This window comes from Marmota monax, unplaced genomic scaffold, assembly GCF_021218885.2.
Source record: "Marmota monax isolate L192 unplaced genomic scaffold, Marmota_monax_Labrador192_F-V1.1 WCK01_AAM20220418_F8-fsc00024, whole genome shotgun sequence".
NCBI classification, from domain to species: Eukaryota; Metazoa; Chordata; class Mammalia; order Rodentia; family Sciuridae; genus Marmota; species Marmota monax.
The window spans coordinates 22,587,243-22,612,473 of NW_026695224.1; the positions used below are offsets into that span (position 1 = coordinate 22,587,243).

General features: G+C 42.1%; 1 long non-coding RNA gene across 1 annotated transcript in view; it reads left to right on the plus strand.

The window, feature by feature from the left end:
* Positions 1-25,231, plus strand: part of LOC131423834 (uncharacterized) — a 96,707-nt gene that overhangs the window by 31,149 nt on the left and 40,327 nt on the right. Inside the window, exon 2 of the long non-coding RNA XR_009225909.1 lies at positions 21,988-22,067. This is a non-coding gene — a long non-coding RNA (uncharacterized LOC131423834). The remainder of the gene's footprint in view (positions 1-21,987; positions 22,068-25,231) is intronic.

Consider the following 25,231-nt stretch of genomic DNA (forward strand, 5'->3'; position numbering starts at 1 on the left):
GTTACTCATAAACATTCGGCAAAGCAATTTCACTCAATCGCACATATTAACTGCTTAAGTTCTTCTCTCTGAGGATGTGGACTGTTATTTTATGCCAAAAGTCCCGTAATTAAGTTTGACATAAGCGCATGGATTAAATATGTGGTGGGAGGGAGAGGGGTGGGGGGGGGTTGCAGAATGGAAGGTTTTTCTGCCCTCGATTTCTTGCCATATGGAGACTGTAACCAAATAATGTGCAAAAAAATTTTAAGAGAATTTCCAATCTTATTACTCAGTGTTGTTTATCAGGTGAGTCTCAAGGCCAATATAGTTACAAAACCAGCTATTCTTGCCTCCAATTTAGCATTAAGAAAAACAACAAAACATTAACCATACAATGGCCCAGGACCCTCCTATTACGATTTTTAAAAGGCAGAGAACAAAACATCTATTTGAAGTTCCTCTGATGGGCAGATGATCATGGTTACAGTTTGGGGCTTATTTATTAAGCTGATCTAATTTTTTCAATGTGGAAACCGTGATGAGGGTAACTGTGTGTGCTGCTGTTGTGTCAATTTCATTCCGATACACAGCCTTCTGGTGCCCTGCGATCGGATGTGTGGCACTTTGATCTCATCAAGCCTTCCCTGTCCGTAGGATCCTCAGGTGATGCCGAAAAGGCCCGAGTCCCTTAAGCAGCATAATAACAAATTTCCTTTCAATTCCTGGGCACATTCATGAAGGTTTCTTGTGGTTTGAAAGAGGAATGCTCTTGCTCCTCCCTTCCTAAAAACAGCTGAAAATAGCTTTTTCAAATGTTTCAGAGAGAAAACATCCTCCTTGACTTTGCCCCCAGACAGAGGAGTGCTCAGGAAATTAACCCTATAAAGGAAGTTAGGCAGCAGGTCACCTCCCTGCCTCTCCCACCCCCCACATGTCACCTCCCTGCCCCCCCTGCCCCCCAGGCCCGGTTGAGCTTGTTCCAATGCTTTGGTTCAGTCCCAGTTCTTTGGGGCGCTTCTCTTCACTGGGTTAACTGGGTCGACTGCCCTCTCAGTGGCTTTATTCTGCCATAACTTCCTTCCATCCTTAAGAAAAGTTACCCGAATGCCTGCCGGCCCTTGAGTTCATTCTGAAAAAAATCTCCTTACAGTTCTCCTGCACCAGCTTCTGATTTGTCTCTGTTTCTCTGAACTAACTGTGGACCTTTTCCTCTTGGGGGGTGCCCTAGACGGGGCAGTTCATAACGTGGGCCTAGGAAGCCCCATGCATGTCCAGATCACAGGGACGCCAGATGTGGGCTTCTGGCCATTGCAGCATGTCCATTTTCATTTTATAACAGGAGGCTCAAACAGAGCGCAAGGTTGAGATAAAACCTTAAGATTTGCTACACAGGAGTGAGAATAATGCATTAGGCTCAATGTGATTCTCTCTGTTCCCCATAATTTGGGGGGGAGGGATTATCAGTCTCCGCTTACAAAAGCCCATCCCAAGCCGCCAGGAATACTCTTATTTCTTAGTTTATCTTCCTGGTTTTATAACTTACATTTTTGTTCATTAAATTACATAAGCCTGTTATTGGGCACACAGCCTTAATGTATTCCAGGCATTCTGAATTGTCCTGTACTCTTCTATATTATTCCCCAATTTAGTACAAAATATAATTACCTTCAATTTACTATCCATGTTATTGTTGGGAATTGTCTGCTTCCCTTGAATGGCTTTCACTTACCCACAGGTTCATTTTCTTTGATATCTCAGGTAGTTGGGGGTTTTTCTGTTTGTTTTCTTTTCATCTCAAAACTTATTCTTCAGAGGGGCCACTTTATAAAATTTGTCCAAAGAAAGTAATGAAATGTATATCCTTACCCTAGAGCTGGGTTCTTGCTTTGGTCACGGATGCTAGGGAGAAAGAATTAAGTGGTTTGCTATTCTCTGAGTCTAGTCCTGTGACTTAAAAATAAGAGAGCCAATCTAGGCCACTGTGAGAGAGGTAGGAGTCATTTCACAATCCAGTTGTGTCCGGTTGCATTTTTCATAGACCTACATCTGCATTTTATTCTGTCAATGTCCAATCCCTCCACAACAACTCTAAAAAGAAGCAGATGCTAAAGTAAAGACACACATCACTCCAGGCTAGGTGCCAAGCAAGGTGTGACCCAGCTGCATGTTGCCTATGTGGGGAAAAGTGAGGTCAGTTAAGAATCCAGCGGCTTGGGCAGCTGTGTGCAGCCCATCTTGGAGGATCGTTGAAACATTCTGCAATTGAGCCATTCCTACCTTTGTCCCCCAATGTGAACTTAGATCCACTTTTCTGCTCTGATGTTGTCATGTTTTGCCTCCAGGCTGGTGTAATTCCATCTTGGACCTTGCATTCCTCCTGCACTTCCTGTCTTGCCTCCAAGATATCTGCAAGACTGAGCACCTGTGAAGATTTGGCAGAGGTGGGGTGGGGGCTGTGCTCACCGCCTTCTAAAACTGACAGTAGCCTGGTTATTGACAGGATGGTTGTTTTTTCTGCAGTTTATACATAGCATTCTTTGGTTCCAGTCTTTTGGAGTGTGGTTCGAAATTGCATAACCCCATGCTTGTCGACGAGTGGTGGTATGCAACGGTGTTGTGGCTAGGAATGCAAGCTCTGAAGCCCCACACCACTGTTCAAATCCAGACTCATGGAGCTAATAGCCATCTGACTTCAAGCATGTTGTCTTCACCCCCAAGGACTCATTTGCTCTATCTCTATAACAGAAATACAATAGTACCTACCTCCTGGGTCATAGTACAGATTAAACATGTAAATGGTTAATGAGATTCTTGGCCCCTGGCAAGGCTCCAATAAATGTTGGCTATAAGCAACTAGAGGGTTTAGATTCTAACCTTTTCTAAGGAGCATCCGCCACATTGTTTTTGGTTTGAAACAAGCTGGTCCTTCAAAGATATATCTCGCCTAGGCTCTAAAGGGTGCTTATGAAGCACATCCATGTCTTTAAGTTGCAGTTGACTTGCCAGGATTTAAACAAAACCTTACAGCAAAACTAGCAGTCAACTCAAGCCTGGCATTGCTTAAGGACAGGAAGAATCAGGAAATGGAAATATTGGGATAAAAATTAATAAAAGGATTTAGATTTAATTTTTTTCATTGTTTCCTCTGCTGCGCACAGACACAAATTTGCAGAGTTCTCACGTGAGCTCCCTTTAAAAGCCAGGACTTTGCTGGAGTTGCTCTCCTGCTCAACGACCTCCAGCAAGACCGTCAACCAACCCCTCTGACCTTCATTGTCAGATTGGAGTAATTCACCACCATGCCTACCTCACGAGACTATGGCAAGAAAGAAAAGTGTTTGGAAAGATAATCATTGTTACTATAACATACAACTTCTATTACATAATCCGTCTTGAAATGAATGATAATACTTTACATTGATACAGGATATTGCTAAATACCCTTGAAGTCCTCCATCTCTCTCATCTCCATATCCAAGTTGTACCCCTTTCTAGTACCATAATTAAGCCTCACTCTCTCTAACAAGCCACCCCTGCACTTTACAAACACAAACACTATAGTGAATGTCAACCCTTCTGAATTGTTAGTCCAGTGCCTGCTGTCCTTTCCATTTGCTTTGGCACTTAATTATCTCTCTCCAGAAGTCAGCAGACTTTCTCTGTAAAGGTCCTAAATATTTAAGCCTCTCCAGACCATATTGTCTGTGTCACAACTCAGCTCCATTATTGTAGCACAGAAACACCATAAACAATGTCAAGGAACAGGCTGTGTTCCAATAAAACTTTATTTACAAAAACAGATAGAGGGCCGGATCTGGCCTTAGACCATAGTTTACATCTAATTTATAGTCTTGTTTTGTCATTGAGCCACTTTACTGGTGTGTCTGTCTGTCTCTGTCTCTGTCTCTGTCTCTCTTTCTCTCTCTCTCTCTCTCTCTCTCTCTCTCTCTCTGTCTCTCTCTCTCTCTCTCTCTCTCTCTCTCTCTCTCTCTCTCTCTCTCTCTCTCTCTCTCTCTCTCTTAATTTTTCTCTACCAAATTAGATTGTCAGGATCTCAAGGACAAGGCCATTGTGAGGTGCTAGAATGCCCTAGCCATCATTTCTCTGGATCCCTTCTCTGGATCAGTTCATGCTTGTAGGATTAAACTGTCTCCTGGGAAGAATGCATATTTATCGTGAATAATTGAACTCAATTAAGCCAGGCAGGGTGTCCCAAAGAGTTAAATCAGGAAGAAGAATTGTGTTGTCCCCACTGAATGAGAGACAGCCATCTATGTGTCAAAGACATGAGTGCAGGAGAACACTGCCCACCAATCACCGCCAAATCCCGAGGGAAAAGCTATGGAAAACACCTGAAGACCACATGTTCCTGGAATCTGAGCTCCATGCTTGAGTTGTGAGATCTAAGACCAGGAACATGGGTAGCCTCTCTCTTTCCTAAGGACACAGTTATAACTGAATTCACAGATGACCATCACTCATCCAGAAGCAACTCTTTCATCATTTCTGAGTTTAAAAGAATTTATTTATTATTTCCCAGTTAAGTTCATCTAAAAATAAATAGGTTTATTTGTGGAAATGAGATGCTCTAGGAGCAGAAATAATGGTAGAATATGAGCCGCAGAGACTGGGGTGAGACCTAAATTCCAATCTGTGAGCCTTTTGCAAGTTATTTAACCTCTCTCAGCCTCAAGCTTCCCATCTGTGAAATGCAAATTTTGTGAAGGTTAAAAGAGACCAGACTTGTCAGGCTGGGGCTGGTGCTGGGGCTCAGTGGCAGAGCACTTGCCTAGCATGTGTGAGGCATTGGGTTCAATCCTCAGCACCATATAAAGAGCAAAAAAAAAATAAAATAAAAGTATTCTATCTACAACTACAAAAATTTTTTTTTAAAAAAAGAGAACATACATGTGAAGAACTTTAATATAGGCTTAGACGAAATGCTCCATAATTATTAACCTGTGGTAATAGCAGAAGTAGCAAAATCACAGAAGTGAAAGGTATTTCTTTAGTTGATCATAGAGCTCCCATATGACCCAGAATTCCACTCCTGGGTATAAAGAGAAATGAAAACCAATGTCCACATAGAAATTTGTACACAAATATTCATAGCATTTTTTTGGTTATTCATAATATCCCCAAGGTGGAAACAAACCAAATATCCAATAAAAGACAAATGGATAAACAAAATATTGTAATATGTATAAGGGAATATTATTCAGCCACAAAAAGCAACAAAGCATTGGTACATGTACAACATGGATGAACCTTATTTCATTGTGCTAAGTGAAAGAAGTCAGCATACCAAAGACCTTGCTGCATGAGTTCATTTATATGAAATGTCCAGAATAGACAAATAAATAGAGTCAGAAAGTAGATTAGTGGTTGCCAGAGGCTGAAAGAGGGTAGGAAGGAACAAGGAGTTACTGTTAATAGGTATAGAGTTTCTTTTGGGAATGATGAAAATGTTCTAAAAGTAGATAATGGTTGCACAACTCCATGAAATATTAAAATCCACTGAATTGTATACTTTAAAAGGATAAATTTTATGGTAATAAAGCTGCTATTTAAAAAAACAGGCATTTCCTTTTAAAAAAGCAAATTAACTCTGCCATCGCCATCAAAACTTAACCTATAATATTATGCATTTTATCCTTTATATGAGCTAGAAGGTTATAGTTTAAGAATTACACATACACACACACACACACACACAATATGCTATGTACATGTGCCTTTTAAAAGCAGATTCATTATCAGTTAAGTTCATAAATGCATAATATTTAAATGTATTGGAATATGCATACATAGCCTTCTTTTATAAACTCCAGTTAATTGTAAGAATTACTCCAAGTTTAAAAAACATGTATTGAGGACCTAGTGTGTGCTGCACATTACCTTGGACATGAGGTATCCAGGAAAGATGATGATCTTCCAGTCGGGAAGTCTATCTTTCAGCAGATCTTTGACATGGTATCATCTGAGATTTTGTCATGCTCTCCTCTTCTGTAGTTTGTATATTTTAGTTTGCATATTGTCAATTTGTATATTGTAGTTTGGTTTATATTGGGGAACAGTTCCATAAAAACAACATGGGACTGTTTCCAGATATAAATCATGTTATTATTTTAAATCTGCCTTTTCAAACCCTTCTCCCCAGGAACACACCACCTTATTCCCAGTTGAAAATTATCACTCTGGATTCTAGAAGTTCCTGGAATCCCTGGGTTTTGCACAAAGAAGTAAGAGGTCGACTTGGCCACTTGGGAACCTGCAGTAAAAGAGGGATTCTCAAATTGTTATGAACCTAAGAGTCACCCAGGAAGTTTGTCTACCATGCAGTCCCAGGCCTTCCCAACAGAAAGGCAAATTCAGTAGGTCCAAGGAAGAATCCAGGAGATGGTGTCTAACATGCATCCCAAGTCATACTGACACAGGAATTCATGAAGCACACCTTGAGAAATACCACTCTCAAAGGTTGGAGATCAATGCAGTGCCCTACATTTATTGAACACTAACCCAATACACAATACTCTGGCACTTCAGGGGATGTGGTAAGTCCCTTCCTCCAGGGAGCACATAATTAAGTCTGAAAGACTTAAAAAACATAAGAGTGGTAACTGACTATACATGCAGAATAAAATCAATAAAAATTAGTGCCCAAGATCCTAAGACCCTAAGGGCTGTAAGTTCAGAAAAGCAAAACAGCTACATGAGAAGTGATTGTAGACGACTTTATGGGGGAGTGGAGTCACTTAGGCCTAACCTCAAACGATACCTGTTATTGTAAATAGAAAAATGGAAGAATCTGGAGCGGAGAGCAAAGGAGACTTATCTCAGAGCAGTTGGCCACAGTGTGTTTACAGGTGGAATAAAAAGAGGCCCGTTTGGGCTGGGCGCAGTGACGCACACCTGTCATCCCAGTGGCTTGGGAGGCTGAGATAGGAGGATCGCGAGTTCAAAGCCAGCCTCAGCAACAGTGAGTCACTAAGCAACTCAATGAGACCCTGTCTCTAAATAAAATACAAAGCAGGGCTGGGGATGTGGCTCAGTGGTTGAGTGCCCCTGAGTTCAATTCCCGGTATCAAAAAATAAATAAAATGAAAGAGGCCTGTTTGGTCAAGCAGAGTCAGGCCAAATTGTGGAAGGCCCCCAGTGGCTGGCCAAGAGAACGGGACTTCATAGAGTGTGGGGGGTCCACTGGGAACTGTTAAATAGGAGCATAGTAGGCTGCGGTCAGAATTATTAAAGAACTATTTTGATAATTAATCACAGTGAGTATTTTTGGAATGGAATGGCAAAAAAAATATATAATGGAGACAGAGCACAACAGAAGAAGAAATAAGAAGGGTTTGGGAGAGTTTCCCCACAACAGCCTTTCCCCCAAAGAATAAGCAGGCCATGACAAAACCTCTATTTTACTTAAAAGGACGCAACAGTAGTAATATTCTTTCTTTTTTACATTCATGATCAGAGATGCTAACTTGAAAGAAGCCACTAAGGAGGGAGATGGTGATAGGAGTAATCAGGGACATACAGACAGAAGATTTTACCCAGGCTCAGAGATAAGAAAAAAGTGACTATGGGGTGGGGAAGGTAAGGAGATGAGAACCACAACACCCAGCCCTGTTTGGAGTCTTATCCGTAGGACTTTGCTCACCACAGCTAGAATGAGATACACCCCTTTCCATGAAATAGGGCCACAAGCCCATCAAGAGCAACCTCAGCAAATGACCGCCCTGGCTACTCAGGAATACTTGCTAAGATTCTCAACTGGAAAGGGACCATTGTCATTATGTAACAGTTACCAGTCAGATACGTGAACAGCGCCTTCTATTTAGGGAAAACTATCCCAAAATCTAAATTAGAAAAAGAACAAGTTTTAACTAAGGTTTTAACTAAGGTTTGTTAGGCAACTTTTGCTGCATTACAAATCACCCCGAAACATGGTCACCTAAAACACTACATCACTTCTCACAGTTTTGTGGGGAAGTGGGGTTGTTCTGTTCCATCAGCTTGACTGAGCTAGTTAAACAAGAACAGCCTCACTGTCATGGCTAGCAGTCGGCTCAATGTCCACTGAGGTGGTTCTCCTATCCTTCACTTGGTCTCAGGGTCCCAAAGCACAGCAGGAGAACAAACCACAGTGACTGAGCACCTCCTCAGTTTTGGCTTATGTTGCATTTGCTGTTGTCCTGTTGGCCAAAGAAAATCCCCTGGCCACACCAGAGTCCACGAGAAGACATGGCCCACAGGAAAAACTCATTTTTCCTCCCACAGCAATGCATGTCTAACCCAGCATGTACCTCCAGAGGGAATAGCAACCATCTAATCAATTCTGCTTAAAGGATCTAAAAGAAGGGTCAACGTTAGGTTTATGCTGTTTGTGCCTGATTATGAACATTTGTGCTATTGTGAAAACAACTCACCAATGTATATAACTAACAGCAAGTTTTTAAAAGGAGGAAAGAGGCAGAATAAAGCAGAGAAAGAAGGGAAAGAGAGAGGAAGAAGATCTTCTGAGCATATCCAGTGTCATTACTTTGCAGGGATCGATCACTACCAGTTGTACAAAGCCCCTAAACTATCTGGTCATCTTGTAAAATGGTGTCCTATCTCCTGGACTGGGGCCCGGGACAGACTTCCACAGAGTAGAAGTGCCCAGTGTATGTCTGGGATCCCAAGTTTCCAATCCACAGAGTAGTCAATGCTTGGACGGCTGGCCCAGCCTTGGAAAGACGCAAGATGACGACCCAGCGACGCCCCATGCTTAGGACATAATTAATGTGCTGTTAATTTTTTTTTCATCAACAAAGGATTACCAAAATACCGCATGATTTCCTTCAAAAATGTGACCCTCCCTTTCCTGTCTCACTTTTCTTTTCCTGGATCTGGACGTGGTTTCCACTGGCCTCACAAAAACAGTCGTTTCTGCTCATTTTTCCTCAACTGGTCTCCGTTCCTGGATCTCAATGAGCCCAGGAAAACTAATGCAGATGGTTGTTGGTAGAAAATTTAAGAGACTGCGTCTGCTTCTCCCCGCACCCCTTCAGCGGTGGCTTCTTCTCCTTGTGAGGCCAATCGCTTCCTTCTTCCCAGCCAACCTCATGGTGTTATAAAAAGCCAACTAACTAAATAATGCTGTAGGAATCTTAATGACTAGGGTCATTTGGCCAACAACATTACACAGTTTTTTCCTTTCGGAATTCAAGCATTCAAAATTACAAATACCCCATCCAATTCAGAATTTAATTACCACTGTTCAAACTTTAAGAACTTTCTCGTTTCAATTATGTAAAATGGGAAACAATGAACTGCTGCTCAGCGATGGTGAGTTGACTTTTTTTTTTTAAGGGGGAGCAGGAAAGTGGCATAATTACTGTCTCTTCCTGATAAAAATCTCTATTGTGGACTGGCCATGTCTTGACCAAACAGCCCTAAATCACCCTAAATCACCCAGGACAGTTTTTTTTCCGTGTGTATCATCACTAAGAATGAAGCTAACCTGTGATTGGCCCTGAGATCTGAGTGAGCCTCACAGAACGTGGTTCCGGCCTGATAACTAGGTAGATGCAAGCTGTGACCATGGCAGAGAGCACTGGAGAGAGCCACTGTCATGGAAAACCCAGGGCTTCACAATCGCCATCCACCCAAACAAACTTGGAGCTGATCTGCACCATCTGTTGAATGAGGAGAGGGAATTGCAAGGGCCAGCACCTTTGGGACTTTCAAGTGACACCACCCAGGACTTCTCCTGCCCCGTATGGAAGGCTAGCCTGCAGGGACAGGAACTGGCTGCTGGGAGCAAAACCTTCCTTCAAAAGAGCCCTACCTGTTAGGGAGATGTCTCCTGAAATCCTTAATGGGTTCATGGTAGTGGTTCTCTGAAAATCCATTTCAGGTGCCTCGCCATCTGGTCTATTGTCTTTAATGATTATCTTTAAAAACAAAAACAAATGTAGTTTTCTTTTAGTGCCCCAAATCATTGTGTTAAACGGGAACTACCCACCTACATCTTAGGTAGTTCTTATAGTAAGCCTGATTTTTGTGTTAGCAGGAAAGAGAGCTTGTCACCACCTCCACCACCACCACCCCCACAGAAAGAAAGAGAGAGAGAGAGAGAGAGAGAGAGAGAGAGAGAGAAGTGAAGTGAAGTTGAGCATCCCTTAACCAAAATGCTTACCACCAGAAGTATTCCAGATTTCAGAATTTTTCCAATTTTGGATTATTTGCATAATGACATATCTTAGGGATGGGACCCAAGCCTAATCATGAAATTCATTTATAGTTCATACATATCTCATACACGTAGCCTGAAGGTAATTCTATACAATATTTTTAGTGTACCTGCACTCTGACTACAACTTGTCATGTAGGAGCGGATGTGGAATTTTCCACCCATGGCATCGTGTTAGTGCTCAAAAAAGTGACCAAACATCCCTAAAGCCTTCCATACGGGGCAGGAGAAGTCCTGAGTGGGGTCACTTTGGGGCTGGGATATAGTTCAGTGGTAGGTGTTCACCTAGCATGGGTGAGACCCTGGGTTCAATCCTGAGTACCCACCCCACCCCACCTCCCCACAAAAAAGTTGAACTTTGGAGCACTTTGGATTTCAGATTTGGAGATTGGAAATATTCAACATCTATGTGCACACATAGAGTCCTTGGTATCAGAGAGGGATTGATTCCAGGAACCCCCTTCAGATACCAAAAGCTGTGGATACTCAAGTCCCTCATTTAAAATGTCTTCGTAGCTGGGCACTATGACACATGACTTAGGAGGCTGAGTCAGGGGGATAGCAAGGTTGAGGTCAATCTCAGCAAACTAGTAAGACCCTAAGCAACTTAGGGAAAACCTGTCTCAAAATAGAAAATATAAAGGGCTGGGGATGTAGCTCAGTGGTTAAGGGCCCCTGGGTTCACTCCCTAGTAATAAATAAATAAATAAATAAATAAATAAATAAATAAATAAATAAGCAAGCATAGTATTTACATATAACCTAGATACATCCACCTGTCTACTTTAAATCATCTGAATTTACTTATATTATCCAATATAATGTAAATGCTATGTAAATAGTTGCTATGCTATATTGGTAGGGAATAATGACAAGGAAAGTGACTGTATTTGTTCAGTATAGATGCAGTTTGTTTTAAAATATTTTTAATCTGCATTTGGTTGAATCTAAAGATGAGGAACCCACAAACAGAGAGAGCCAACTATATATTTTTGTGTATATTATCTACACACATGTGTATAGTATATGTACTCTATAAAGTGACATCATCTAAAATATGAGTGTGAATAATGATGCATATCTCATTATATCCCTAGCATCATTTCGAATGAGCTCCACCTCTTCACCATAGGCAGCTGCGCTTAGGTGCACACTGGGAATATTGGGGAGGGTTCTATGTCCACCCAGCTTCCTCTTTGGCAACAAAGAATGTTGTCCTACATGAAACCGGTGTCTGGGAGGTACCCCCAGTTTCATGTAGGACAACATTCTTTATGTTGACCACTAACACCTAAAGCCCTAAAAATTGTTTACCTTTAGCAGCATGCTGTTTTGGGTTTGTGGATGGCATGGGATTGTTGTTAAGGTCTGTGTGCCAACTGAAAAAAAAAATCCATCTTTGTTTTTATGCTGGAATTCAATTCATGCTTCTTCACATCCACAATCTCAGCTTTTGTTCTTTTTTTTTAAGTTACCATGACACCCCTCTCCCCCATTCTTCACCCATCATTAGTATTATGAGGTTTTCTGAAGGCTGAACATTTTGTGTCCAATTTATACTTTTTTCCCCCCAGAAAAAGACTTCTATTTACCCAAATCTAGAATTACCATGACAACTATCAAGAGTTCCTAAAATGTAGGTTGCTTTTGCTGCCCACAGTCTACTGCACAGTCACCACAAATGGCCACAGAGGTTACGCAAGAATGACATCCTGAGAGCCGCCCAGCCCAGAGCCACTCATTTCTTTCTGTTCTAGTACATCTTGGGAGAGACTGAAGAGCAAACCTACAAGGACAATAAAATTGTAGGCACAGACTCCCGTCACTTCACAGACAGGGAGTGACTCTCCAGTGGCCCTGTGTGCCTGGTCAGTGGTGCAGGGCACAGGACAGGAAGTGCTGAAAAACGGAACAGGAAACAGATGGGAGACATGATCTCTCAAAACTCCAAAAATTCTGAAAAACCTCAGACCAGCCTGTTTGCAGGAAGATTAGGACAAAACATATCTGTGTGTTCACCAAAGAGAGAACAGCAGAGTAGGCGCAGCAGGGGGTCCCCGTCACATGTCACATGGGCTCCAAATCCCAGTGTGGGCTGTAGCTCAGCCACGGGGAAGGGAAGTGAGAAATCAAGACAATCACTGTGTCAGTTGGGGCCAAAATGGGGGGAGGAGGGAGCGGTGGTGGTGGTGGTGACATCCAAACAGTGGTTGTCTCAACCCTAGCACCAGTGACAGCCGAAATAACTAGTCATATGAGTTTGGGTGGAGAACACTTCTTGCTTCACTAAGAATTAAAAGGTCCTCAGAGGTCTTTATTTACTAAGAATTAAGTCCACAATGATGGCCAAAGGAAAAGGACTCAGTTTCCCTCCTCTGCAGCCTTTAGAAAGGGAGCCCAATCTGGGTTCAATAGGTTAGGGCCATTTTTCAACGACCCCAATGCAGATACATCAAAGAATCTAAACAGCATCTTTAAAATTCACCCCAAGGTGCAATAATTTGTTTAAAAAAAAATAAAAATTATTCTGACGTCTGAGTTCCAAGCTCTGGGAGAAACTTTCCTGGTGGGAACAGACATCCAGGCCTGGAATTTTCTTCCCATGGCTGGTTTGGCAAGTGGGGGAGGGGGTGGACTCGCTCCCTAACAACCAGAAAGTTGAACCTGCTTCCTGAGGAGATGCTAAAACCTGACCATCCAGCTGACCTCCCCTAACAAAGCCTGATAGCAAAGCCATCCAGAGATCCCAGACACCCCTCCCCCCTCCCGGCAACTGCATTTCCCTTGCGACCTTGCTCAGCCTGTGGTCAGGAAAGAGCCTTTGAACCCATCTCCAGAGCTGCAGCCATTAGAAGGGCTTTGATTACCCAGCTCAGCTGGTCCCCCTTCTCTCTATTACTCTTCTCCCCTCCCCCAGCCCCTTCACGTGCCTCCTCTACCTCAGCCCAGGCAGATTTCTTTCTTTTTTTTCCCCAAGCAACCCATTTTTTTCTCTCTTTTCATTTTCGTATAGCATCCTAAACCCCAAGATGCGGTTAACACTAATCCTGATTTGTTTAGGGTTTATCTGCATTATTAATTCCGATCACGGGAAGGAACAAAAAAAAAGTACTACAGGCCCTAGTTTGTGTACAAAGTTTGGGTGTCTGTGAAAAGATCCAGCAATTCCTGAGAAACATATTTTCTTTCGATATCTTTTAAATCCAAACAACTTTCTTTTCTAGTCTGAAAATATTCCTTGGGATGGGACCCGTCCTTAACCATTTCATTTATTATTATTTCTCTTCCCCAGTCGATATCCTTTGAAGCTGCTTCCTGCATTAATCTGGACTTAATATGGATTTAAACATTTACAATGGAAAATAATTTGAGTTGAAAAAATAATCTCCCTTGATAAAGCTAGCAAACCCCCCACGACTGTCACCATCTCTGACAGCTAGGAATGGAATGAGATTCTTGAATATGCATATTGAAGAAAATGAAAAGCAAAGACTAGCGGGGTATATGTTATATTTCATATTTGTCAGCTGGAGTTGAGTGATATCCAGAGTCTTGACTTGTTGTTTGAATAAATTCATCATCGTTCAGGACATCCGAAAAGTTATTTGGTGCCCATGATGTACTAAAAATACCTTGTACTGGGATGAGGAAAGGCTGTCTGGGGGCGGGGAGGGGGGGAGGAGGCAGAGGGGAGCCAGCACCCTTCCCACAGAAGGGCTTTCCAGTAACTAATAGGACTGCAGGAGGCTGAGGTTCCCACCCCCTTCCATCTCTCCACTCCACCCCTCTCCCCTTTTTACATTCTTCAGTCTCTCAACTGGTATAATGTTAGAATAGAAAGTCCACATTGCTTGGGGCAGGCCTCTCCCCCACCCCCACAAGGCCAGTGTTATCAAGTGAACTGATTCTATGAGACTGAAATATGTTCATGGGAATTTACAGGAATTCCGATTATACCTCCAAGTTACATTGTGAGACCTACATGTGTTTTGATTTTTTTAAAACACTTTTTTAGTTATTGATAGACTTTTATTTTATTTATTTATACGCAGTGCGGAGAATCGAATCCAATGCCTCACCCATGCCAGGCAAGCACTATGGTTGAGCCCCAGCCCGTGTTTTGATTTTTAAGGGACTCAGAATAAAACTAGATTACATTGAAGTAGTGCCCCTCCAGGCGTGGCAGATGACATTACTCTCCATTCTTCTACCCATGGCAGACATCACTAATGGACTTCAACATTCTTCCCCACTGAGCAGGAGGTACCTCTGGATGCTGACCTCAGACTCAACCAGCCACACCTTTCCTCAAGGCCTTCCTCCAACTTGCCCCTAACTGGCTCACCTCCTGCATCTGTCCAAAGGCCCCACATGTTCTCACTGTTACTTGGACTCCTGGACATTCTCTACACATGGGATTTCTTTGCCATCAGGGAGGCTCCTCCAGTCATTAACACCTCCATTTCCCCTCTGAGACACCTGTCCCAGTTAACCAGCTCTCACTTCCCTCTGTGTGCCCACCACTTTCTGTTTGTTATCCATTTTATATATATTTATTTATTTATTTATTTTAGCCCCAGGCGGACATACATCTTTATTTTATTTTTATGTGGTGTTGAGGATCGAACCTAGTGCCCGGTGCATGCCAGGCAAGCGCGCTACAGCTTGAGCCACATCCCCAGCCCTGTTATCCATTTTAATTCCACTTACCCCTCTCCAAAGGAATGCAAACTCATCATAGTGTGTGTGTGTGTGTGTGTGTGTATTATAAAATACATATCATACATATATTTTATAAAATATATGTATTCATAAAAGTAGAAAATTTAAATCACTTATTAATTCCCTTAGGAGATACATATTGATGTATAGACTTCCAATTCCTTCTGTGAGATATTTCTGGGTTTTTATCATAAAAAAAATAGAAGTACCCTTACAATGGGTGAATTTCATAGTTTGTATGTAAACAACACCACCTCAATAAAGTGATCATTTATAGATTACACACAGGAAAGAGTATACAGAGGGTGCATCTCAATTTTACATGCATTTTTAAACAAAAATAAGTTTTATATTTTATGCATTCTATTAAAAGTCTGTAAACTTTGTAATCAGTAAAGTCTTAGATACTAAAGCATGTAGTTAGTTGACAACCTTAGATATACATAAACCTTGATATAAATGTATATATGTATGCCAAATAATATAGATAAACTAATATAGATATTATATATTTCTATATTTCCAGTATTGCAAAGCATCTCAGTATGTTCACCTGTTCTTCTTTAAAATATTAACAGATTTATTGAAAAATAATTTGTATACCAACCAATTCACCCACTTAAAGTGTACAATTCCATGGTTTTTATTATGTTCACAGGGTTATATAACCACTGCCCTATTTAATTTTCCAACATTTTCATAACCCCAAAGAGAAATCCTACTCTTGCCCTCTCCAAAACCTCTCAGCCCTAGCCAACCACTAATCTTTTTGTCTATGAATTTTGCGTTGTGGGGATTTCATATAAAATGGAATAATTGGATATGTGGTCTTTTGTGACTTAACCTGATGTTTTCAAGGGGCATCCTCATTATAGCATTTTTTAAAATTCTTTTTTATTGCCAAATAATATTTCATTGCAGTTGCTCTTTCTGTGTAAGAGTTTCTGTTTTCTCTTCGTTTTCTGTGTGTTTATTTCAATATTTTACTGATTTGGGTGGTGTTCACATCTCCCATCTGTGCATACTTTAGTTGTGCCAGGGATATTTTTTCATAGAAATGTACTGAATCTATGAAGAAATCCAGTTCAGTTCAGTTCAATAGATGCGTACTGAGTATTGAAATGTGCAAGGTTCTTTGCTAGAAAGGGCTGGAGATACAAAGGTGAATGGCCTCTGTCATCCAGGCGTTTATGGTCTATTTACATGAACTCAAGAGAGAAAATCATCCATGTGTTACTATGATATGCTTAGCTTTTAATTATCTTTTAACATATTATTTGGATGTAGATACATGCATGTTTTTCAAGTTTGCTTCATGCATTTTTATATATATTTAGATCATGCTATTCTTTAAGCTGCCCCAAAACAGAAACTGTATGTTTTGACTGTTTTCTATTTTAATAACATACTGAAAATTATAGCAACTACCATTTACTTGTATTTGTTTTACTTGATATGCAAAACAGCATATTACATAGGTATTGTTATTTTCATTCATTGATGAGGAAACTGAGGCTCAGAGTGATAAGGAGACTTGCTGGTGAGGGGCAGGGGCAGGATTGATCCCAGGGCTATCTTACTTCAAAGCTCATATACTTGGCCACTAGCCAAGTAGCCCCCAACTATATGGAGGACCAACTAAACTGCTGGGATATGATATTTTCTGCCTGTCACTCCAGCCAGAAGCTCTGCATCTCGGTCTGGAAAACTTGAACCAGTTAATGAGGTGGAAAGACAAAGTCAAAGAGGCCCTAAGCCTTCATCCAGTGGCATCTGTAGTTATGTTCATTCTGATATTGTATTGACAGCGGTAGAAAATGTGACTCCCCAAAGAGTTCCCTCTGCTTGGAACCAGAAACCATGTAAAAGTGTCATCTTTGGAAGCTAACCATTTTAGAATCAAGCTATAGAAAAAGCACTTAGAACAACTTAGGGACCACTTGACCCAGCCTGTGCCATTTGGCAGTAATATGTTTGATGGCAGCCATTGAAAACTTGGGCCTCTAGAACTGTCCAACCACTTTCCAAAGACAAACTTGACCTTATCCTCGGTCATCTTCAACAGTAAAGCAGGTTACATCTGTGAATCTACCTATCACAAGGAAGACATTCAGTTAATATTAAGTAATAATTATTGTTCCTTTCACATTCGTTGATGGGATAAAATCCTGGTAAAGAGCCTTTAAGGTCCAATTGCTTTGTAGGCATTGAAACCAAACTGCTGGTTGAAAAATTAATTGTGGAGCTGATGGAGATGGAGGAGTAGGAAATTGTTTTGAACAGGAGTATCACTCTGAACTCCATCTAAGATGCAGGAAACTAAACACCAACAGAAACTGCCCGAAAGGGCCAGAAAAGAGAAGGCCAGCCACGCGGCTGGCACTGAATGACTTCCATTCCCTTAGCAATCACCTTGGCACACAACATACATGTCAAACGAGGGACCGACAGAATTATTTAACTCAGAAACAGAAATGTCCAGAGACATTTAGAACAATGTGCAGATGATCTTTAGAGCACAAATGAAGGCCCAAAATATTAAGAAAAATAATTATAAGATTATTAATATCTGTATTAATATCAATGTTATATTAAGGTAATTGGTAGGAAATAATGTTAATATTAATGTTCACATAGTTAATAATAACCATTAATATCTGTGCTGATTCATATCATTAAAATTAAATACATAATTAAAATAAAATACTACTAATAAAATATCAATAATTATTAACATTTCCTCAGCACTATTTATGAGCCAGGTCTTATATCAAGTGAAATGTGTATATATCTGTAAATAGAAACTGTATAATCCTTATAGCAAAATGTGAAGCAAATACAATGACCCTCTTTATTTTGGGGTTTGAGGTTTTTGCAAAAGTGAGGATTGAACCCAGGGGTGCTCTATTACTAAACTACATTCCCACCCCTTTTTTAAAATATTTTATTTTATTTTGAGACAAGGTCTTGCTAAGTGGTCCAGGCTGATCTTGAACTTGTGATCCTCCTGTCTCAGCCTCCAGAGTAGCTGGGATTATGGGTTTGTACCATCACACCTAACTTACCCTCATTTTTAGGAAATCATATAGAAATTAAGTCACTTGCCCAACATCCCACACTTAGTAGTAATTTTTTAGAAAGGGATTTGTCAGGCATATGCAGACTTGCTATGCCATTTATATAATCTCTTAAGGGATCACTGAGTTTCTAGGACTTCAAGGAAGTATCCAGAGATGACCCAATTCATAGTTTTCAAATAGCTCCGTGGAATCATGAGAGTTGCTTCAGAAGTCCTACCAATAAGTGTTTGTGTCAAACAAGGAAAAGTTTGGGAGATCTCTGTTGCCCGTAGCTGCTTCATATGTTGTATTTGCTCACAAGATTTTTACCTTTAAACAAAAGAGAGAAAGAGTGTTCCATTGGTGTAAGTCAGGAGCTGGCACCTGTATTCTATACAGGGCCAGGAAGTAAATATTTTAGCCTTGTGGGCCATACCATCTCCGTTACAACAGTTCAATTTGCTGTTGTGGTACAAAAGGAGCCATGGACGTAGGTTAATGAATGAGCATGTCTGTGTTCCAATAAAACTTTATTTGCAAAAGTAGAAAGTAAGCCAGACTCAATCTGCAGGCCATAGTGCACTAACTCTGATCTCAGTCATGTCTTTGTCTAAGTGGAGTTTGCCTAAACCTCCTAAATAGATGATTATCTTTGTTGCTCACAAAGAGAGAAGCTACATCATCCAAGACCCTGTATTGATTAAAGCCCATCATCAGAAAACTGATGCCACCGTTTAAGAAGGAAAGGAACAAATGTGTATTTTGAATGTGGACTTTGGTGCCAGGCACCCCACCAACAGTTCTACATCTAACTTAATCTCCATTGTCGCTGGGTGGATGTCATGACCTCCCAAGACAAAGAAAGAACCGAGGATTGAAGGTGTGAAAATGGAATCCAGAGTCAAGCCAATGTCCCACCACCTGCCGTCTCACCATACCAACACAGCCAAAGCCACACTTGTCCTGTCACCTAAAGCAGTGGAGGGTCATGGATGCCAGCCTCAGTCTACCCTTTGCCAGGAGAAACCAACTTCACTTCAGGGCCTCCCTTTGTTACCCAAGATGCTTCACTAATTCTCTCACAGAGATTGAAGTACCAGTATTCCTGGTTTATCTGAGATTTCCCACGCCACCTCACAAGACAGGAACAACCTTGCAATTTCTATACTATTCTTTCATTTGTGGTTTCTGGGCATTTACTCTCTGTCTTAACAGGCTGCATTGGGAGTTTGCAGTTACTTGCTGATACTCCTCATGATCCATCTGTCTTTTATAAAAATTGGTTTCCATCTCTGTTTTAGTCACTATTTTTCTGCTGTGACTTAAAGACCCAACCAGAGCGACTATATAGGAGGAGAAGTTTATATGAGGGCTCATGGTTTCAGGAGTGTTAGTCCAGAGAAGGCCAGCTTCATTGGTCTGGGTTCGAGGTGAGGCTGATTATCACGGCAGAAGAATGTGGCAGAGGGAAGCAACTCACATTATGATCAGGAAGCAGAGGGAGATCTCCACTTGCCAGATACAAATATGTACCCCAAAGCACAGCCTTAAAGCCCCACCTCCTCCATCCACACCCCACCTGCCTTCAGTTACCACTCAGTTAATCCCATAAGGCATTAATTCACTGATGGGGTTGAGGCTCTTGTAACCCAATCATTTCTTCCCTGAACCTTCTTGCTTTGTCCCACACGTGAGCTTTTGGGGGACGCCTCACATCCAAACTATTAACAATCTCCATACTTCATTTTCTATCTCCTGTTTTCATCAGTCTTGAATTCATACTATACTGGGAAATTTTGGAATACAAAGTCTTGGGTAACCTTCTTTTCTTCTAATATTTATTGGCACCACTAGCCTGGTTAGAAATCCAATTTTTTACTCCACCTTGGCATATTTTGAAATTTTGAGGCTGGGATATTGATGGAATACTCAGTCTCTTCCAGAATATAATCATTGCCTTCTTTGAGGTTCCCCCCAAATCCCTTGGACCTGAAGGACCTCTTATGAATTCACTCTGGATTCGTTTCCTTTCAAGAACCAATCAGCCCCATTGGACTGGCCTCAGGAGGTTGGTGCCAGTCCAAAAGTCAGTGACAATACGGCCTATAGTGGCTCTTGGTTCCAGAAAAAAATCTATGTCCAAGAGCCACAGCTGTCCACCTCCACAACAGAATGGTAATCCAGCTGCGTGTGAAACAGAGGAGAAATCCATCATATGTGGGAAAACTCAGCCATCAATAAGCCGCTCTGCAGGCCTTCCAGTTGGGGACCAACCACAGAATTGGCTCTCCATCAACAATCAAACAGTCTTTAGCTATGATCAGCCACTTCCATCACCTCAGAGACTGGCAGGTTTCCAATAAAGCCAATAGCCCCCTCCCCCAGGGTAAGGTCCTCAGCGGGAGGCCGCCATTGTCTTTTAGCCCAGCAATTTGACAACAGTGTTAGCTTACACTCTATTAGCCAGCAGCTACACCCTGACCCCTGACCCTGACATTGACCTGCCACAGCCCTCTCCTGAGGTAGACTCTGATCTTTTGAGGTGGCCCGCCCTGCTGGTTAGCACAAGAGAAGGCCCCGTCAGGACTGTGCATGCTCTCTGGTCACCCCTGCTCCCAACAGGATGCTAAAGGCTCAGAGTACAGAAACAAGCCAGAGTTGAACCCAAGATGGCAAAGGTGAAAGTTCAGACGCATATCCATCAGCAGCCTGTCACCCAAGGACGAGGTTAAAAACCATGGAAGCTTTCAGCACAGGGATAGCCCTTGTCTCCAGACAGTTCTGTGACTTAATGGAAAAGACATATCAAAATATGGCTTACAAAATACAAAATAATGGACTGAGATGTACATTATATGAGGGTGTTAGATTGCAGTGTACTTTACAGTGGGGGAATTAGATTGAAGTGTTATGCCGGGTAGTTAGGGTGAAATATGGATCATCCTAGGAAGTTAGCTTGAGATGTGCTCTATAACACAGTTGTTAAATTAAGATGTGCTCTGCAGTGCAGGCGTTGGCCCGGGACATGCATTATAGCAAAGTTGTTAGGGGAAGATGTGGGTTCCACTTTGGGAGTAGGGGATAGGAGAGAGGAAAATCACCTTGAGCTGCGTACCGTTCAGGTTACCGGATGTCTTCTGCATCAGGTGGAGGGCAGAGGTTTGAATGGAGGGAGCAGGAAAGAACACGGAGCCTAATGTTTTTCCCCTTCTTTCTTCCCAGCCAAACAATCTGCCATTCCCCACTTTCCCTGTTAGGGCCTTAAAGGCCTCCCCCATCAATAAAAACATTAGCTCACTAAACAGCCTGATGGCTTTTCCTTCCCTGGCTTAACCCTTCGGGAGCTGGGGTTTCCTTTGGATTTGTAAAGATATTGATTCCAGATAATGTTTGCCTTTCTAACTCTCTCTTCCTTCGACTTGATGGATAGGTTCAGGGCTACATCTCGGCAGCCAACTCACCGCAGCTACCCAGGGAAAGGGGACTGGAGAGTGTAGGCGAGGGCTCAGTAGTTAACACCGCTTGAATCCCTTCCCTGGGATGGACAGGCTCTGGAGAGGTGGGAGGCTGCAGTCACTTTAAATCAGCCTAGATTTCGCTTTCAGTTTTCCTCCTGGTTGTCCTGATTCCTCCACCCATATTTCCTCAGCTCAACTTAGAGGGTTTTATAATTTATAATCAATATCAGATGCCATCTTGGGATTGGTTGCCCTGAGCTGCATTCTTAAAGACTCCATTTCCAGTGAAAGAATGGGTTCTTCTACAGCACTAGCCACAAGAGTGAATTTCAGGTAGCTGTCGTTCAGCTTGTGACACTGGCCAACCTGGGGGATGGCTTTAATAAACCCTTGCCCCAGATACAAATCTCATCCAAGAAAAATAAGCAAGGAGGAGATGGGAGGGTCACCTCACTCATTAGCTGCTCGGCCTACAAAGGTTCACCGAACGTTGAAAACAGTAGTTTTTTTCCTTTCTTCTCTTCCTTAGCTCGGAAGATATAATTTCCAGCCTCCTGGAGTCTAGCCTCAAGTGATTGGATGGTGTCCAGCTTGGCTGGAGTCAGAGAGGTGAGTTTCAGATCTCTTGTTTTTCGTGAAAGAAAATGCTATAGTAGGTGAGTTAACGCAGTCGAAGAGACCAACCTGGCAGACAAGGACACCAAACAAAATCAAAACCTTCAAATGAAATTTCAGCGTCACCAAACACCTCCACATTATTCCTGAGGTTCCTGGGAAGAGCCCAGCAGCCATCTCTGGGCAGGTATCAGGCCGTCTTTCTCTAGTTAGAAAAGCGAGTTTGGTGCAGGACTGTGCCATTTGCCTTCCGTGGCTGAGCTTCCTATGGGCAAAACACGGTGAATGTGAGAGGAATACTCTGTCCAGGTGAGAAGGCAGCCCCACCCACCGGCCACCGTCCTGGCCAACTGTTCCCACTCCCATCTCCGAGCGCTTCCTGGTGTGTGTTCTCATTTCTTGGTGTCCATTCCTGCCTCATTTTCTGACATCACATTTTCCTTAAAAATAGGCTGTTGAGAGCTATTTCTAATCTCCGTCAAGGGATCTGTCCAACCAGACTCCCACGGGATGTGGGAATGAACTTAAAATCAATCCTGGAGAAGAAAGGAAAGAAAGGGGGTGGCAGAGGGTTGGCCTATTCCCAGACTCCGTTTTTAAACAAACCATCTACTGGGTCAAGTGAGATATTTGGGGGCTTCTCCCTGCGAAGGGAATGACAATACGGTTCTCCTTAAACACCTCCTAAAACTCCACCTCAAAGAAGAAAACAGATAGCGTGAGACAGGATCAGGGCCACCTAATAGTCAGGAGCAACTTTGGGATCTATTCCAACCCTACTCAGTTGGGCCTTTCTCAACCTCAGTTTCTCCATCCATAAAATGGTGATGAGAATAGTATCTACCCTTACAGGGATATTGCGAATAAGAAATAGGACAATGCATGCTAAAAGCTCAGTCTTGTGACTGCCACAGAATCATCTCTCAATAGACAGGAGCTGTTAACTTTGTCATTTATCACCATGCAACAACTAGTTGGAGAAAGGTGCTATATGTGACGTGCCACATACAGACCCCCCTATGTTCTCATTAACCCATCTGGTTTTGGAATCAACTGTAACTCAGCTTTACTCCTTTATGAGACTATTATGTATAAGGATTTTATTTGTATAAGAAGAAGGTTGGCCCTGCCAATGAGAGGAGAGACAGATCACAAGGGCTCACTGATGGAATACAATCCCCTCTGTACTCATTGGGAACTAGTCGTGATTGTATTTCAAAGGTAGCAGTTCGTCTCCACTGCAGTATTGGCGTGCGATCCATAAATAGGACCTAATGTGATCCGACAGGCCTGATTTCTCTAGATATATATTAAAACAACATGCCCACTGCCAATGGCTCAAAGGTCCTGACCTTTAACCAAGACTTATGACGTAAGGCAACCTGCCCAGGAGAGCAAGCAGGCAGAAGGCCAGAGGGACAAGGTCATCGACTAATGAAGTGGTCAGCATTGAGTTTCTGTCACTCAGCTGGTTAAGAGGAAACGAAGAGGCAGGTCTTTTTTAAAAAAACAAGAACATTTAAGAAACAAAGGGAAGGACTGTGTTGAAGCTAATACTCGGATGGTGAATTGGTACTGTCAGAAAGTGGGGTAATACTTCACAGCCTGAACCTTCACTGTGGACTCATTTAAGTTCACCTGCTGGACAGGGGCTGGTAGAAAGAGCACTTGCAAGAAGCTAACTCAGTATAAATTCAAGTTAAAATGAAAATAAGCAGGTCCAGAACCAACCACCCTGCTTCTTAGTTCAAATCTGCTCCAGACTCTCAGCCAGGACTGAGGTCAAAAGCGCAGGCGTGGAAGTGGATTCCAGACTGATGCTCCCTGTGCTTGGGTAACTTCCTCCTGAGCCATGGGTTATCATCCAGAGAACTGGAATGACTGCGATATTTACCTCCAAAGAGGTTTGTAGGATAAAGGAGAAATTTTATTTAAAGGAGTCAGCACAGTTCTTGGCACAAAATGATTGTACAAGTGTCGGCAATTATTATTGTTATTCCACACAGTGATAATCCTAGAAAGCATGAATTGGTTTTTAAATAGATAATAAATTGTGTATTGTAGATTAAGAACACAGTTCACTTTGTGTGAGATTTCACAGTGCCAATCTTGAATGTTTCCCATTGGTGGAATGATTCAAACTTGTGTGTGTGTGTGGTGTTCCTGAGGATTGAACCCAGGGGTGCTCCACCACTGGGTCATATGCCTAGACCCTTTTTGTTGTATTTCATTTTATTTCTTTTACTTTGAGACAGGGTCTTGCTAAATTGCCCAAGTTGACTCTGAACTTGCCATCCTCCTGCCTCGGCCTCCTGAGTCACTGAGATTATAGGCATGCATCACCAAGCCCAGCTATGGTTCAAACTTTTGAACCATTTACCCAGTCAACAAACATTTATTGAAAACCACTGTAGTAGGTCCTGCACATGGCATCGTACTGAATCAGAATTGTTCTTGATTTGGTTCTTCACAGGCTTGCTAGGGAAGCAGGAACATGGAGATGTAGGACACAAGTTTAAAAAAAAAAATTTCCTCTTAGAAACACTTTCATCAGAACCAGATTAGAATCCAGCTCTTGAACATCCCAAGGCACAAAGGTGCAACAGGTTTCATATCCATTTCTTCAGGGATTAAAAAGATTATGTTAATATGTTAAACCTTTTCTATCTCGTTTCTCAAAATGAAGCACTGTGTGTTAGTTATAGAAGCATTCAACAGGGATTGAAGACCAGCACGCTGGTCCCACCAGTACCATGGTCTCCCTCAAGTCCAGTAGCCTCTGATGTCTCAGGTTCCAAGGTTAGGAAACTGCTTCGTATTCCCTGCCCACCTGTGCCTCATGAAGGTGATACATGGCTGAACTGAACGTATTGAACTGAAGAAGCACTTTGAGTGTTCCAATGGGAATGATGATCAAATGAGACTTTCCTAGCCTGGGGACAAAGAGCTGTCACCAAGGCATTTAACTCCCTATTCCCATGGTGACCCAGCCAAACTTCTTTCCAGAACTCAGTACCTTGGGACATTTAGAGGGTGGGAGATGGAAATGGTGGGGGGAAAAGCACATCATCTCAAACGCCATTACCCAAAACTGTTCTCTGTCTCTTTCAAATGAGGATCTAGCTTTCAGCTTTCCTTTTTCTAATTATAAAGAAGTG